General features: G+C 39.7%; 1 protein-coding gene across 5 annotated transcripts in view; it reads left to right on the plus strand.

Moving 5' to 3' along the window:
* Positions 1 to 3,282: 3,282 nt before the first annotated feature.
* PUM2 (pumilio RNA binding family member 2) overlaps positions 3,283 to 16,614 on the plus strand; it is a gene marked incomplete at its 5' end in the record, with an annotated part of 92,576 nt that continues 79,244 nt past the window's right edge. For 4 of the 5 annotated variants that reach the window (XM_079940550.1, XM_079940552.1, XM_079940556.1 and 1 more), the window contains one exon: positions 3,526 to 3,651. Of the gene's footprint in view, positions 3,349 to 3,525; positions 3,652 to 16,614 lie in introns of those variants that run through there. The other variant, XM_079940551.1, reaches the window with a different exon arrangement.

The following is a 16,614-nucleotide window of genomic DNA, read 5'->3' on the forward strand; positions in this document are numbered from 1 at the left end:
AAGACTAAATTCAACGCTGTACTTTAAAAACAGCCTGTGCGAATTGAGCCTATTCCTGTTACACTCTATCTATGTAGCTCCCTATCCATCCTTCTATCTGTATTTATCTATTTAATAATGGTGTTCACCAACTGTGGATATTTGTGGTATTTCTGTGATATTAAAATTGGGATGATATGAGCTTTTATTTCTTGAAGCTTTTATAAAGGTTTAAATTATTTTCATAAAAATGACAAAGTTAGGGCTTCCCTGGTGGTGCAGTGGTTGAGAGTCCACCTGCCGATGCAGGGGACACGGGTTCGTGCCCCGGTCCAGGAAGATGCCGCCGAGCGGCTGGGCCTGTGAGCCATGGCTGCTGAGCCTGCGCGTCCGGAGTCTGTGCTCCGCAACGGGAGAGGCCACAACAGTGAGAGGCCCAAGTAACGCCAAAAAAAAAAAAAAAAAAAGACAAAGTTATAAAAGGAGTTTACAAGAAATTCCTTGAGCTGTCCCAATGGAAAGGGGGCATTTGCAAAGGGAATACTGAAATGGCATTATGCTGTAAGATGTGATCTGTCTAAGCTGGTGGTTCTCAATGGCTACACAGTATAACCACTGAGGAGGTTTTTTTTTTTTTTTTTTTTTTTTTTTTTTTTTTGCCGTACACGGGCCTCTCACTGCTGTGGCCTCTCCCGTTGTGGAGCACAGGCTCCGGACGCACAGGCCCAGTGGCCACGGCTCATGGGCCTAGCTGCTCCGCGGCATGTGGGATCTTCCCAGACCGGGGCACGAACCCGTGCCCCCTGCATCGGCAGGTGGACTCTCAACCACTGCGCCACCAGGGAAGCCCTGAGGAGCTTTTTAAAAACATCAGTGTCCAGACTTCCGCCCACACCCATTAAATAAAAATCTCTGGGATGGGGCCTGGAAATTGATATCTTTAAAATGTTGCCCGGGTGATCCTGATATGCAACTCTGGTTGAGAACCACTTGTCTCAACAGGCTGTATAGACACATTCCTAAGATGCAATTTGTGTTGCTGGAAGGTCTAGGGCACTCATTCCATCCTATGCCTCCTCTGTCCCATGGGAATATCCACTGGACCTGTTTGTTACTCAAGAAGGGGAGAATGAATAATCTGGGTAGGCTACTTGGCCACAGTCTAGGTTCCCTTGTCGTCATAAGATGCCTGACAGCAGGAACTGAGGCAACATGCTTTCTTGCTGTCTTTTTCACATCCAGAAGGAGGGAGAGACTGGATCCTGCTCCCCCCCCCCCCCAGATGCTCTGAGTTGGCATCTTCGTGTCTCACTGGCTCAAAATGGATAACCCACCCATTCCAGAAACAGTTCCTATTAAGTGAGATGGAATTATTGTGATTGGATCACCAATGCTTCTTAAACATTATTGTGTAGAGAAACTGCCTGGGAATCTTGTTAAAGTGCAGATTTCGATTCATTAAGTCTGGAGTGGGGCCAAGATTCTGCATTTCTAATGCGCTCCCAGGTGATTAAAGTGGCTGTCAGGCCTCAATGTCAATGACATTTACAATGTCCACCTTAAATATCAAGCACACCTGATATTTATAGTAGCTGAGGCACTTGTTCTTTCCTTGCAGGTAAATCTACAAGAGAAGCCAATTATAATCATAAGGTGCTTAATGAGCAAGGCCAGATTGCAAAGCATACTAAAGGCACAGAAGCAAGAAACTGCTCACCATGCACAGGGAATCAGGAGCTGGAGATAGGCAGTCAAATCACTAAAGGGCTGGGCTTTGATTTGTGTTCTGCAGAGCACAAAACCTCTAACAGATTTACCATGGAAAAAAGTCTTATACAGTCAAATTTGTCTGGGAAATGTTGCATACCATGTCCCTCACTTGGATATTTGCAAAGCATATTTTGATTTTAAGGGTGCTAAGCAGTCTGGTAGTAAAGAAGCCTTTTGTTAAACAGCAATAATACCTCATAGACAGGATGGGCTATATATAATTTGTGGAGCCCAGTACAAAATGAAAACGAGGGCCCTCTCTTTTCCAAAGACTAAGACTTTCTAGATGGCAACAACGAAGCATGAAACCAATTGAGGAACGCTTCTTTCTAAAGCTTGAGGCTTTGTGGGACTGCACAGGTCACATGCTAGTGAAGCACCCTGCTTATGAGTATATTAAATGGGACAACGAAAAAGCTATAGTGCTTGCATACTATAAGCACTAAATAAATAATAACTATGGTATACGCATGGCTTTTAGTTAGAACTCTTGGTTGTGACAGAAACTCTCTTTATCTAGCTGAAGCAAAAAAGCAGATTTTATCTGAATCGAGGCATTTGTTTCACAACCCAAGAGGCCGCCAACAAGGTCCAGGAACAAAGGGAAAGAGAAATGTCAGAACTCTCCTCTTCTCTCTCAACTCCACTCGTCTCCATGGGTTTCCTATCCACACGGTAGGACCAATCAGCCCAGAGATCCCAGGTTTAAGAGACTTCTTAGGGGGAGATTAGGGTCTCTTAGTCCCAGTTCCGAATTCTCAGGGAGGGCCTCTGATGGGTTCACCTCTTTTTACCCAGACTAAGCAACTGTACATAAACTCTTTTGCTGTTATCAGCTCAACGGCGGGAAAGGAGAAAGCAGGCAAAATATTTACATCCCAGTGTCTCCTATGCTTACGTGATTATAGGACATTTTTTACAGGGACATCTATTAGCATTGAACAGAACACACTTGGGCGTAGGACAACCACCTGAGTTTCCTTTGTGTTTACCGGGCCAAGCACGGGGGGGAAAGGGGGCAGCAATCTGCTGAGCCGGCTCCACCTGCCCATGCAGTAAAGACTAGGAGAATGACAGTCCACTTAAAGGGTTCACTCTTCCACTCAAGTTGTGTCTCCACCGTCTTGCTTCGGGGAGAGGGTAAGGGTGAAACCTAAAGGCCTGGATTACTGTCCGGCTCTTGTGGGTGCCAGCACCACGAAAGCGAAGTGCGAGGAGTACACCGAGGTCGGGGGCGCTGATACCCGCACAGGCAGCTGGGGGAGAACAATGAGCTACGGGGCAGGAAGCCGAGGGTAAACGAGTTCTGAAGACTAGGCCCCACGCGGGAAGACAGAGACGTAAGCCGACTTCGGAAACACCACGCCTGCGCCTCCAGACCCCGGAGCGCGCTCCCGAGCCCGGCGCGAACTCCCGCCTGGCGCCCCTGCCGAGCGCAGAACCGGCAGCTAGCCCGAAAGGTGAGGGCGGGGGAGCACACGCGGGAGGGAAGGCCGAAACGCGCGAGCGCAGAAAGCGTGCGCACGCGCAGAACTCCCGCCGGCCGGCGCCCGGAGCGCGGGAGAAGCGTCGGAAGCCACTGAGAGGAGCGGCACCTCGGTGAGTGCTCCCCTCCCTTATTTCCCGGAGTGCCTTGCGCGCGCCCGGTGGCCTGGGGGGAGGGGAGGGGAGGCGGCCGTGGCAGCCATGTTGTTGTGAGTCTCTGTGTCTCACCCTCGGTACTTCGGTGGTTCGGAGGAGGAGGGGGAGGAGAAGGAGGAGGTGGGGTGGGGGGGAGGGAGGTAGGTGGAGAAAGAAGATATTGCCACCACCGAAGGCGGAGGGGAGGACGGCCAAGAGCGACGCCGCCGTGTGCCCAACGGTCGGTGTCCCCGGCTGAGGCAGCGCGGCCGCAGCAGCCCCGTAAGTCAGTCGCGCTTGCACCCTCTCCCCGTGCTCTGGCGCCGTGGGGTTGGCTCCCCGGGCTTTGTGTGGCGGCCTTGGCGGGGGCCGCCTGCCGGAGGGAGGGTGGATGGGGCCTGCGGGCTGCCCGGGACGGCTGCGGCCTTGGGCCCGCTCGCACAATGCCGGGGGAGGGGTGCCGGAAGGGGGTGTGGGCCCGGCGGGGGGTGCTCTCGGCTTTCCCGCTTCCTTTCCTCCCCGCGCCTCAGCCTCGCGGCGCTGGGTGGCCCACCCGGCTCTTCCTTTGGTTTCGGCGCGCTCGGGGTTAGAGACCGAGCTGTCCGCCCGCTCGCCCAGCCCTTGGGCCGGGAATGGGGGGGAGAGGCCGGGTGGATCCCGAGAAGCGTGCGAGTTGGAAGTGGGCGAAGAGGAAGGCGTGGGCTTATGAAAACAAGTGTGGGAATTCTCGAGGGCCCGAGTGTGTGCAGGAAAAGCTTCCGGTAGACAGGTGTGGGTTTGAAAGAAAAGGCGACTTGGGTTCGGTGTGTTAGGAACGTTGTGTTTTTGTTATCGGAACAGATTTCGATACTTAGGGAAATGTGTACATTAAAACCAAAGAAGAGATTAGGGACTTAAAACATTTTAGCAGTCGTTTTGTATCTGAACTGGGCCAAATTTGGGGAAGACAAATTGTTAAAAGTTGTATGCCCAAACACGCGTGTAAAAGTTACTGTTACTTATGAGAACATAGCTAGGGGAAAACCGATTTTTCTTAGCTTTTCATTGTAACACATATTTAAACATTTGGGTAGGATGGGAATTGCGGACGTATTAGGTGTAATAAGACAATCATGTTAAAATCTGGACTTTAGTACTTTGTGAGATTTTAACTTAAGAAAACTGGTGACAGATTTTTTGGGGTGAAGTTTTTTGAGGAAAGCTTTATTAGATAAAGGCTTTTAAATGCTTGAGAGAAATGTAATACTTGTAAAGGTATTGAATACCAAGAAAATTTTAATAAAGGGTGTTACCTAAGGATTTTAAAAGCTTGTTTACTGCTTGGATTCATGTTTAATAGGTGACTCTTCACCATGTGACCTGGAGCATTGGAGGATGATTTAAGGATTTCTGGCTAGGAATCCGGTTAAAAACACAAAGATAAATAGTTTTAATTGGATACGTTTCTGTTCTTAGTTTTTTAATATCCTTTTAAAAAATGATTTGCTTTATCTGCACAGTCCTAAATAGTTGCTGGCATTTCCCTTATTTCAAGAATGTCTTTAAAAGTCCAATTTTTGGTGAAATTCAGTTATTTTAGAATTGTCTTTCGGTGTCCTTGAGGGCGGTTTTTGTATGAAGTAAGCTGTATTTTTTAAAAAATTAAAGTTATATTTCAGAATCCTGGTTCTTTTTTTTTTTTAACATCTTTATTGGAGTATAATTGCTTTACAATGTTGTGTTACTTTCTGCTGTATAACAAAGTGAATCAGCTATACATATACATATATCGCCATATCTCCTCCCTCTTGCGTCTCCCTCCCACCCTCCCTATCCCTCCCCTCTAGGTGGTCACAAAGCACCGAGCTGATCTCCCTGTGCTATGCGGCTGCTTCCCACTAGCTAGCTATTTCACATTTGGTAGTGTATATATGTCCATGCCACGCTCTCACTTCTAAAGTTCAGTTTTTTGTAAAGTTCATTTTTGTTATTTGCACAGGTCTCTTATCTTCGAGTTAGATTTGCGATTAACAAGCTTAAACATCTTCAAACAGTTTAAACTGTTTAATTTTAACACATGGTTTTCTTAATTTGAGTCTAAAGTTCTTTGATGTTTTGATATTAGTAAGATTTCAGCTTTTTTAAAAGTAAGTTAATTACTGCCGTATTAAAGTTGGTGTTACAAGGTTGTCACTTTAAATAGGCCAGTTTTTCTTAGGCATTACAAGTATATAAACCAAATAATGCAGTCTTAACACAGATACGAATATGAGGATTTTGTTTCTTAAACCTTCCATACTTGTCTATAAACATTTCTGGTGTTGAAAGATAATTTATTTTCTTGTGCAGGTACTTATCCTATTTACAGAAGTAATTATCAGAGATTTGGGCCAGGTGTGACATCCAAAACCAATCTTCTCAGTGACCAGACGGTCCCCTTTTTATAGATACTGATAGGATCTTCATAATTTTAAGTGGAGGTTGGTTCTATCTCCTGGACTCAAGTTCTTTGTAGTTTCTAATTTAACAACCTTTGAATTCGTTGCGTTTCTAAGATAGGAAAATATTCCGTATTTTCTCATGTTTTTAAGACTTGTGGATACATATTTTAGACATCTGAATGCTTGTACCACATATGGCTTCGTCTAGCTTGCATTCACAGTTTAAGGCCATTTTTACTGACAGGTGTGATTAAGATAATAATTGTACTTATAATAGTGTAAATTGGTTTGTGACATATTAGATTTTTTGCTGTTCTTAAGAAAGCATAAAAATAGTCTGACTTGCTCCCATTGTCCCACCTTCTCACTCTTCCCTTTGATGAATTTGTAAGAAGGAACTGATCAAGTACGCTCAGCCCCTTTCCTCTTTCTCTTTGGGCGCCTGCCCCCTGCAGAAAGCACTTTGCTTTTTCTGGAGGCCACCAGGGATAGACTCTGTCCCTTTCTGGAGGAGGACCATGGTTGTCCGGTGCTACCTGTGACTGCGTTAGGATAATTGTGGGGTGTGGCGTTAGGAAGCCCTGTTCCTCTAGGTTTAGATTATGCTTTCCAGTGTAGCTTTTCAGTAATAAAGGAGCTATTTAGATTACCATCAGCCTAACTCCTAATGTCTCTCACTCCTGAATTCTGATGTGGTGGGAAAAAGGTTTCTTCAAACCCTATCATTTAGAAGCTAATGTTTAAATAGTGATTTTTATATTTAGCAATATAGATAGAAGACATTTTTTAAAGTTGCTTTTGCAGTGGAAAAGTGAATTTACAGAGAAATATTATTTTCATGCTTTTCCAGTGATACATTGTATAGAATTATTGTATAGGTAGGTGCATGGCATATGCTTTTTCTTCTCAGATTTTCATGTAGCAGTATGCTTAGAGACATAAGCTTAGTAATATTTTTTCCCTAGTGACTTTTCCTTTCAGTAACTCAAAAGATCCAGCTTATTTATAAATGAGAAATTAAAGCTTGCCTAATTGAACACAAGTGTCAGCTTCCAAAGAGTCTTTTTTTTTTGGCCATGCCGCGAGGCTTGCGGGGTCTTAGTTCCCCAACCAGGGATTGAATCCCGGCCCACAGCAGTGAAAGCGCTCAGTCCTAACCACTGGACCGCCAGGGAATTCCCACAGAGGGTCATTTTAATTCTTATTGAAATTGCAGAAGGTTTTGTTTCATTGACTTTTTAAATTTATTTTATTTTATCGTATTTATTTATTTATTTTTGGCTGCATTGGGTCTTCGTTGCTGTGCACAGGCTTTCTCTAGTTGCAGCGAGTGGGGACTACTCTTCGTTGTGGTGCACATGCTTCTCATTGCAGTGGCTTCTCTTGTTGCGGAGCACGGGCTCTAGGCACGTAGTTGTGGCACACGGGCTTTAGAGCGCAGGCTCAGTAATTGTGGCGCAGGGCCTTAGTTGCTCCACGGCATGTGGGATCTTCCCAGACCAGGGATCGAACCCGTGTCCCCTGCATTGGCAGGCGGATTCTTAACCACTGCACCACCAGGGAAGTCCCTCATTGATTTTTCTTAAAATGAAAAGTTGTGTTTGGCCCTTGCCTGACTCATTTTTCTAAAGTGCATTAAAGAATTAAAAAGGGATAAGAACCTGCTGTATAAATAAATAAATAAAATTCAAAAATTCAAAAAAAAGAAGTTAAAAGGGATGGTTATTCACGCATGTTGGCAAAAAGATAGTTTCTTTAGTATATACCACCTCTGCAAATATAGCTTCTGTAATCCCATCCATTTTCAGTTTACATATCACAGATTTTCACTTCTTATTCTCTTACTATTCTCTTATGGAGCGAGAAAAGATTATAGAGTACTAGAAAACATCTAGATTGTGTACACCTTATATATATATTCCAGAATTTCACTGTAGCTACCAAATAGAAAAAGGGGGAAGAAGTGTGAAGGGAGAAGGGGTAGTTAGGGTGTCAGAATACTTTGACTGCAAATGGTACAGCAAAAGAAGGCAGCCATTTTCACCTCCCTAGGGTGATATGTATATTTGGGCCATAAAAATCTCCAAAAATCTGCTTCCTGGAAGGGATTTGGTGAAATTGACTGTAAAGTGACATTACAAAACCACGTATTTGATACCTGCCTAGGAAAATAAAACCACCAGAATACATAAAAAATAGTATGGGGGGGGGTTTAACTTTTTTCTTTTTTTCCTTTAGTCCCCCAGAAAAAAAGTTTGTAGAGAGACTAGTTTTAGAGAAATCTTTGTGGTTTCAGTTTTACTGGACATTTTATGTCAAGAGTAGCAAGTTCTAGATCTCAAGGTGGTAATCTCTGATTTTAGGCACTGTTTCTGAAAGAGATCAGCAGGAGATAGTCTTCACTAATGTATAAGATGGTTTTATTCATTCTCACGTTAAAAAAAGCTAAATAAATGGCAGAGGCAGGCTGACTCTAAGTACAGGTCTTTTGCTAAGCAGTCAAATGAGGCACATTGTTGGTAGAGAAAAATATGGACTATGGTATGACTTTGTTACATACCAACAAAGAATTGTATACAGGAAGGAGCTACTTGTGTCTTCCATTTTGGTGACCAGGTCATTTATTTAACATCTATGTAGTATTAGCACTTTTAGCATGATTTAATGCAAAACGTTGTACTTTATGTGGCAAAACCTGAGTCATTTGAAACCAATTTAACATAAACAGAATTAAGATTTGGAGTTTAGAGAAGGTGATAGCTCCAGGTTTTGCCTACAGATGTTTTCTTAGACCACCTTGCAGTTGAAATATAATTGATTGCTTTTCATCCAAAGGTGCCTTCATTTAATCTCTAAATTATTTGGCTCCTACACTGGCAAAAATAGGAGTATTCAAGGATCTTGCCAAAGATAAATTGTTAATTTTTATGGTAAGTCTGGTTGAGAAGATACTCATGGAGTATTACCTGACTTTCAGCCCATTTGTTACTCTGGGTATTCTAAGTTGTATCATTTCATCAAGCTAGACTACCAGAAACTTGCATTCATTTTTTGAGGTTTGCAGGCCTATCATGTGCCAGATTGTCCTTAGATGTTAGTGGTACAGTGATCCCTGTTCTTATAGTTTTACTGTAACTATAAGCTTATGTTTACAGTGGAGAGGAAGATGATTAAACTCATGTTTACACAGTGCAGTACACTAAGTGCCACTGGAGGTGGTGTTGCAAAAGTGCTCTGGACTTAGGTAGACACTGCAGGGGGTCAGGAAAAGCTTTCCAGAAGAGGTAAAGTTGACTATAAAAAGACTTAGAAAAGTTAATTTAGTCAAGAGATGGGTGAAGTAGTAGCATTTAGCCAGAGGGTTTAGTATGTGTAGTGACCCAGATAGGGGAGAATGGCAGAGCTTAAAGTGGAGGTAAGGAGGAGAATTGAAAAGATTTGATTGGAGATACAGGTAGCAGCACACGAGATTAAAGGGCCTTTTTTTTTTTTAATGTATTTATTTATTTGGTTGCTTTGGGTCTTCGTTGCTGTGCACCGGCTTTCTCTAGTTGCGGTGAGCAGGGGCTACTCTTCATTGCGGTGTGTGGGCTTCTCACTGTCGTGGCTTCTCTTGTTGAGGAGCACGGGCTCTAGGCACGAGGACTTCAGTAGTTGTGGCACGTGGGCTCAGTAGTTTTGGTGCACCAGCTTAGTTGCTTCGCGGCATGTGGGATCTTCCCAGACCAGGGATCAAACACGTGTCCCCTGCATTGGTAGGCGGATTCTTAACCACTGCGCCACCAGGGAAATCCAGGGCCTTTTTTAATTTGAATAATTCTGAAGAAGACTTTGGAGATCCAAGATTACATCTTGGGAAGATTCAGACTATATTTTCCAGCAACCCTTAACATAATTACTGTGAATCGCTTTCCCTGGATTGTGTTAGAGGAGTTAGACACATGACTTTCCTTCAGGGATTGACTCTAAAAAAATGAGATTCTGAAACCTTGCATCTGCGAAGAGAGTTGTTGAGCATATTTTCTATTACAACTCTGTGTTCTCTATAATACCCCATATAAGAGATTTCTTTTAAAGCTTAGTGTTAGAAATAAGGATGTCTCCAAGGAATTGGATAATGAAAATTTTTTGTAATGTGCTGTGTCACCCCCCCATCTTCGTGTCTTTCAGAAGTTAAAGTTCTTACTGTTTTTGTTATTTAGTATTTGCTTAGTTATTTTCCTAAGATTAGTTTTTGTTTTATTGTGTACATTTCCTATGAGTTACTTGGTGTGCCTTCTTCCAAAAATTTTTATTTAAATGAATATAGAGTAAATTTCATTTAGATTATACTCAAGACTATTTCTACCACAGACACTTTTTATGGCATATAACTTAGTACTCCCTGAAACTGACATAGATTTGTTTTCTCTTTTCAGACACTGCAGTCTAGGTGTTTGGTTTTTGGTTGTTTTCTAAGCAACAACTTAGAATTTTTTTTTTTAAACTTTTATGTCTTTAGGAAATTGGTTTGGTCATATCACTTTAAAGTTATTGGGAAACAGATCACCAATTCAAGGCTTGTTCTTGAATATTTGAGGAACTTTTTAAAAAATCACAATTCATATTCATCACCTAAAAAATTTCCTCATATTTGTTTAATTCAAAGATTTGTACAGCTAATATTTTTCTTAGACTATTTATTATGCCTGTCATGAACTAAACATTTTAAAACCTTTTAACCGTCATAGGTTATGACTTTTCCTAGACAAAAGTTCAAGAAAGTTGAAATAGATAACTTGTTCATTTTTTTCTTGGAAATGACTAGAAATAGCTGCTTCTCAAAATAATCAGCTTTGTGTTAACATGCTTACAGAAAGTTACAATAATACTGGGTTAAAGTTAAGCAGATTTATTTATTTATGCATGCATGCATGTCGCACTGTGCTGCTTGTAGGATCTTAGTTCCTCAACCAGGGATGGAACCCAGGCCTTCAGCAGTGTAAGCGCAGAGTCATAACCACCGGACTGCCAGGAAATTCCCAGTTAAACAGTTTTAATTGTGGGACTTCTCAGAGCCTTTACTATGCTGTTATCACAGAGAATGAATTCCAGAATGACCATGTACTCAGCTTGCAAAAGAACAAGTGGGTGCTGGGGAGCAGCATATCTTAAATGTGTTGGACGAGAAACCTCTTATTTTAAAGAACACTGTGCATTGGTGATTAAGGAACACACTTTGGAAAATTTTTGTCGGAAGAAAAAATCTTTTAAAAACTGCACTAAAGTCTGCTGCTTAAAGTGGTTTTTATTTTTTCCAGTTGTCTCAGACCATGAACTCAAATGATTTCCTTTAGTCCTCTGTTACAACCTAATTAACATTTCTTCAGTTATTTCTCCTTGGTGCCATACTGATTCTATTGATACTGTGTAACAATTGAAAATTACTAGGTAGCCATTCTAGACAAGTCTTCTGTTGTTGGGCATTCAGCCTAGTACTAAACTGAACTGAAAATAGCACAAGATTGCTTGTACTCTATTGACTGTGATAAAGCTTCTAAATTATAATGTGTTTAAACTGTATTAATATAGGACCTTTTTTAAAAAAACTTTCATTTGCTAATGTCAACAGCCTTACAACACAGAAATATAAAAAGATAAGACCAACACCTACCCCCTCTCCTACCAAAGTTAGATGTTTATTTTTTTCATACTCCACACAAATATATACATTGCCCCTCTTTTGTTAAACAAAACTGGGATCAGGTTACACACCTTAGGCAACTTGGTGTTTTTATTTAATATCATGGATATTTTATTGTATTAGTACATATAACTTTAATAACTTGTAATACTTAGTGTATGGCTTTTTATTTTGCTAACGCATTTTTGTCGAGTTTAGGTTGTTCATTTTCTGTTTTTGAACCACTGCAGGCAGTGCTGCAGCAAATACCATTATTCAGTTCATCTTTTTATGTTATTGTTTATGTAAGTTAAATTACCAGAAGAGAAATTACTGTGTCAAAGGATTATATATTGAGTCTTAAACAGAAAAAAATATGTTCACTCATTATGATGAGTTAATATTCTAGAAAGGACTTATATTACAATTTCACATATTATCTATTTTAGTCTGCACAATAACCTTATGAGGAAGCATTGTTATTCTCATCTGTAAATGGGGAAACAGAACCAGAGAGTTCAAGTGGTCTGAGTTCATTCAGCTAGTTAGAGGCAAACATGGTACCATATTCTAGATCTTTTGGTTCTGGTTTCTGTTTCTGTTACACCATGATGAATGACACAAAATTTTTTAATTGGAAAACCATTAGGGTGCTTGTGAATATATCCCTTAGCTGTAGGTGGTATGGTGTATGTAAGGCTTTCAATCCTATCTGCACAGGGAAGCATTGCCTGGAGAGCTTAAAAATGCTAATAAAAATCTGTGCCTTTCTCCCTGCCCAGACTAATTCAAATAAGTCTTAGATAGGTGGGATCTTAGTAGTTTTCAAACCTTCTGTCTAGATTCTGATGTACTGTGAGGATTTGAGAACCAGTGACCTTAAAATTGAGGTGCTAATATCCCTGAGGAGTACATGAAGTGTTTCCAAAATGTTAGCACGTTTAGTTTCCTGAGGATCAATTTACAGATCCTCACTATGTGTACTGAGAAGGGCACATCTTTGATCCATCTCAGATTTTAATGTGGTGTATTTTACCCCGGATAATTAACCTTCAGGGCACCAGACTTGGAGTTAGCTTCCTCTAGTGATTAATTTTATGTATTCACATTGCTGTGTGAAACTGGAGTATTTTGGCTTCCATTGGGATTTTCTGAATTCGGGTCAGTGATAGTCTTGAGTGGTAGGGAGTGATGGTAAATTGTTTTTAAACCAGCTCACCTCTTCTTTCCTAACTTTTTGTCAAAGAATACTTACAAAGAACAATACTATGAAATACTTTGAAAGCTAGAAATACGTAAATCATGTTTGTTATAGCATACTGTCAAATATATTGTGTTTAAATGTATGATTTGGTTGGCTCCATTGTTTTTTTTAAACACTTCGCAGAAATATATCAAAGAGTAAGGTAGAACTAACTTAGATTTAAAAAACTAAGTGCTGACCACAGTGTAATTCCTTTAAATAAGGTGATGATAGAATATTTAGATCTACAAATTGGATTTTGATTTTTTTTAAACTCAAAGTCTCATGAAGGTGTGGCTAGAGATAGTTACTATAGTAGGTATTGGGTATATGTGTAAATTCCTTTATATCATCTTAAAAACCCTTAAAAGTTTACAGATAAGGGGTGGGATTGAACCTGGGCCCATGGCAGTGAGAGCACTGAGTCCTAACCACTGGACCGCCAGGGAATTCCAGAGAATATTTTTAAGTGATGCTTAATTTATTGAAAAGATGTTTTTCTGTTATGTTTGTTGATAAGTCATGATAACCTCTCTTATGTATAGGTGTATGTATATTTGAGTTCTACCATATAAGACTACTGATTTCCAAGTTAACTTGTTTATAGTGATTTTTAACGTGTATATATTTTAAATATTTTAAAAATATAAGTAACAAATGGCAAATATTCAGAGTATAGAACTATAAAATGTAAAATAAAAATCATGCATACCCTTTTCCTGATGTGACCACTGTTAATGGTTGTGTCACTCTTTCTGATTGTTTTCTGTTTTACAAAAGTGGAATGATAGAAACACTGTTTTCACCTTGCCTTTTCACTTAGTATCCTAGAATTTTTTCCATGTATGCGTAAATGTATCCATTTCATGCTTTTTAATGGGTGTATAGTTGATAATATTATCATTTTCCCTCTCTCCCTATTACAGTATTTAGTATCCTTCTTTTGGTCTCCTTCCTCATGACTGTTAACATTTCACAGAACACTGGCATAACCAGAAAGTGCAAAATTGTGGTTCATGTTTTTTCTATCATAATTCTGATTGAGAGAAGTTTTAAAGTCTGATGGATAAGATGATATTAATACATTGAAAAATATAAATTAAATGCCATGAGAATTGAGAAAAAGATGACTTGGAGGAGGTTTTAATGGAGAAAGTGGCATTTGAGCCAAACTTTAAGGGATTTGTAGGATCTGCACATGAAGAGATAAATGGCAAAGAGCTGTCCAGGGGACTGGAATAGTTTAGCAAAAGGAAGGTTGGGGAACAGAGTGATGGTTTATGCTTGGTTGGTATAGAAAAGAGCATGGAGCTTTTGAAGTCTTGATGGTGTTGAATCCTCTGCCATTTTAGTAGCTTTGTCTATTACGGTAGGGAAATTGACCACAATTTCCTTATTTGTAAAGTAGGTATACAATACCTACTTTGCTGAATTGTAATGAGAATTAAATATAATGTTCCTAGTATCGTCTCTGGCATAAAATCAAGTGCTCAGTACATTCTCTTGTTCTCTTTGGGGGATGGTGTCTGATAGAAATTAGTGCAAGGAGGTTTATGCTCATTTGGAAATCAGTTTTGTTTTGTTTTTTTAAATTTCATATACTACTTGTCAAAAATATGGTTGAAATAATAAGTGATGTTAGGTTTAAACAACAGCTTGGACCATAAGTCAGTTAACTTTCTGGAGAGTAACCCACTTTATAAGTTGCAGTTTATAAATGTTTTGTTTAAAAGTGTGTGTGTGTGTGTGTGCGTGTGTGTGTGTGTGGTGGAGGGGGTGTCCAAATTGTACCTATCCTTCAGGGCCCAGCTTAAATACCACCTGCTTCACATGGCTGCTTGTCATATTGTTATTTTGTTAAACTTACGGAAATTTTCAAGCACAAGTAGAATAGTACAGTACACCCTTGGAGGTCTATCATCCATATTCAACAGTGTGTGAAATCTTTATACCCATATTTTACTTTTTTGAATATTTCAAAGCAAATCCCAGACAGTAGCCAGTTTAAGCATAAATTCTCTTACTGATGAGAACTTATTAAAAAATGCAATCTTCTTGCTATTATCACAGCTAACAAAATTCCTTAATATCATCTAATACCCATTCTATATCTAGAATTCCCTGATTTTCTAAAAAGTTTTTTTATAGTTGGTTTGTTAGAATCAGGAGTCAAGCAAGGTTTATACAATGTATTTGACTTTTAAGTCTTTTAGTGTATATAATAGTTCTCCCTCTCCTCCTCTTTTAAAAATTTCATTGATAGTGAAATGAGGTGAATTTTTTCTTTTTTCTGTATTCTAGATTGGGCGATTGCTTCCTTGTGTTATCTATTGACTTTGCTCTCTCTCTCTCTCATATTTCTGATAAATCAGTATTTAGATCTAGCAGCTTTATTATTAGATTGATGTTTACTGGGGGGTTTTTTTAGGCAGTAATTCTTCATTGGTGGTACTGTTTTGTATTACATTATGTCATGAGGCATATAATGTCTGCTTGTTCCACTTTTAGGGTGATGGCATATTAAATTACATATAAGAACATTAATTTAGAAATACTGCTTTTGGGGGACTCACTTCATGATATATCTTGGACATTTCACATGTATCTTGGACGCATTAGAGCCACTTTGCATTATCTAATAATTATCTTCATTTCCATCTAAGTTATTTGACCTACTTCTCTCAGGTGATATGTAAAAGCATGAAAAACTAGCATTGATTGAGGTTGTTTTAGTGTGTAGATCTTCTCTAAACAGTATTTTGTTTCTCAAAGAAAAAAAAGAATTTCCATAAGCAGTATTTTATTTCTTAAACTAAACCAATTGAGAGAATGCCTTGTAATACAAGAGACTTTGTAAGGACTCAAATATATGGTGATTCGCCTTTGAGAGAATTCTAAGGGGAAAAAAAAACCTTGTCTTATATTTGCATTAAGTAAGTATATATTTACCCTATTTAATCTCCTTGAGAAATATGATATCTGAGATTGATCTCAAAGAGCTAAAGTATTCTTGCACATAACTATTTGGTTAACTTTTATTTAATGTCTTAATGCCGGTGCTGAAACAATCTTAATTTCTAATCTTAGTTAGAAGATTTGAGCTAGAGTCTTTGAAGATTTCTGGTTTCTGGGAGTCTGTATATTGATAACACATTTTTTTTTGCCAAGTTTTATTCAAAATGTAAAATTTGACTTTTCCTTAATATAGTCAAGTCAGTTATACAGTACTGTTCTTAATGCTGGTAAAACAAGTATGTAATTCCCCCATGAAGTACGTGGACAAATGAGTAGCAAATATCAAAAAAATATTTATGGTTCCTGGCTTAGTTACCACCTGAGTGACTTGTCCAGCACCACTAGAAAAGTGTGTGATTCAATTTGTACCCCCAGATAAATAACAGATTACTAGGTGTTGATGGGGGTTCCTAGAGACTTCTAATATTAAGTCTGTGAAGGCTAATGGTCTGCCAGAAATACTTACACCTGGATTTACGTTTACCTTTGTCATATGGATAAGAAAAGGTATTGCTAAACAAATGAATTTTGTTGGAAAATTTGCATAAGTGATTTACTATGCTGAAGAGACTAAGGTATTCTTAAGGACTTTAGTACCTGTTTTCAATGGATACCACTAATGCTCAATGATTATGTTCACTAAAAACAGTCCAAAGAGTATGACTACTAAGAATATTTTATAAGCAGCTTAAGTTACTCTTTGTGTGTATTGACTTATGTGAATCAATTAAGTTTTCATGTAATTTTTAAAAAAATATTTATTTATTAGGGTGCGCCAGGTCTTTGTTGCTGCATGTGGGATCTTTTAGCTGGGACATACAGGCTTCTTAGTTGCAGCATGCAGACTCTTCAGTTGTGGCACGCTTGAGGGATCTAGTTCCTGGACCAAGGATTGAACCCAGGCC

Source organism: Stenella coeruleoalba (assembly GCF_951394435.1).
Source record: "Stenella coeruleoalba genome assembly, chromosome: 13".
NCBI lineage: Eukaryota > Metazoa > Chordata > Mammalia > Artiodactyla > Delphinidae > Stenella > Stenella coeruleoalba.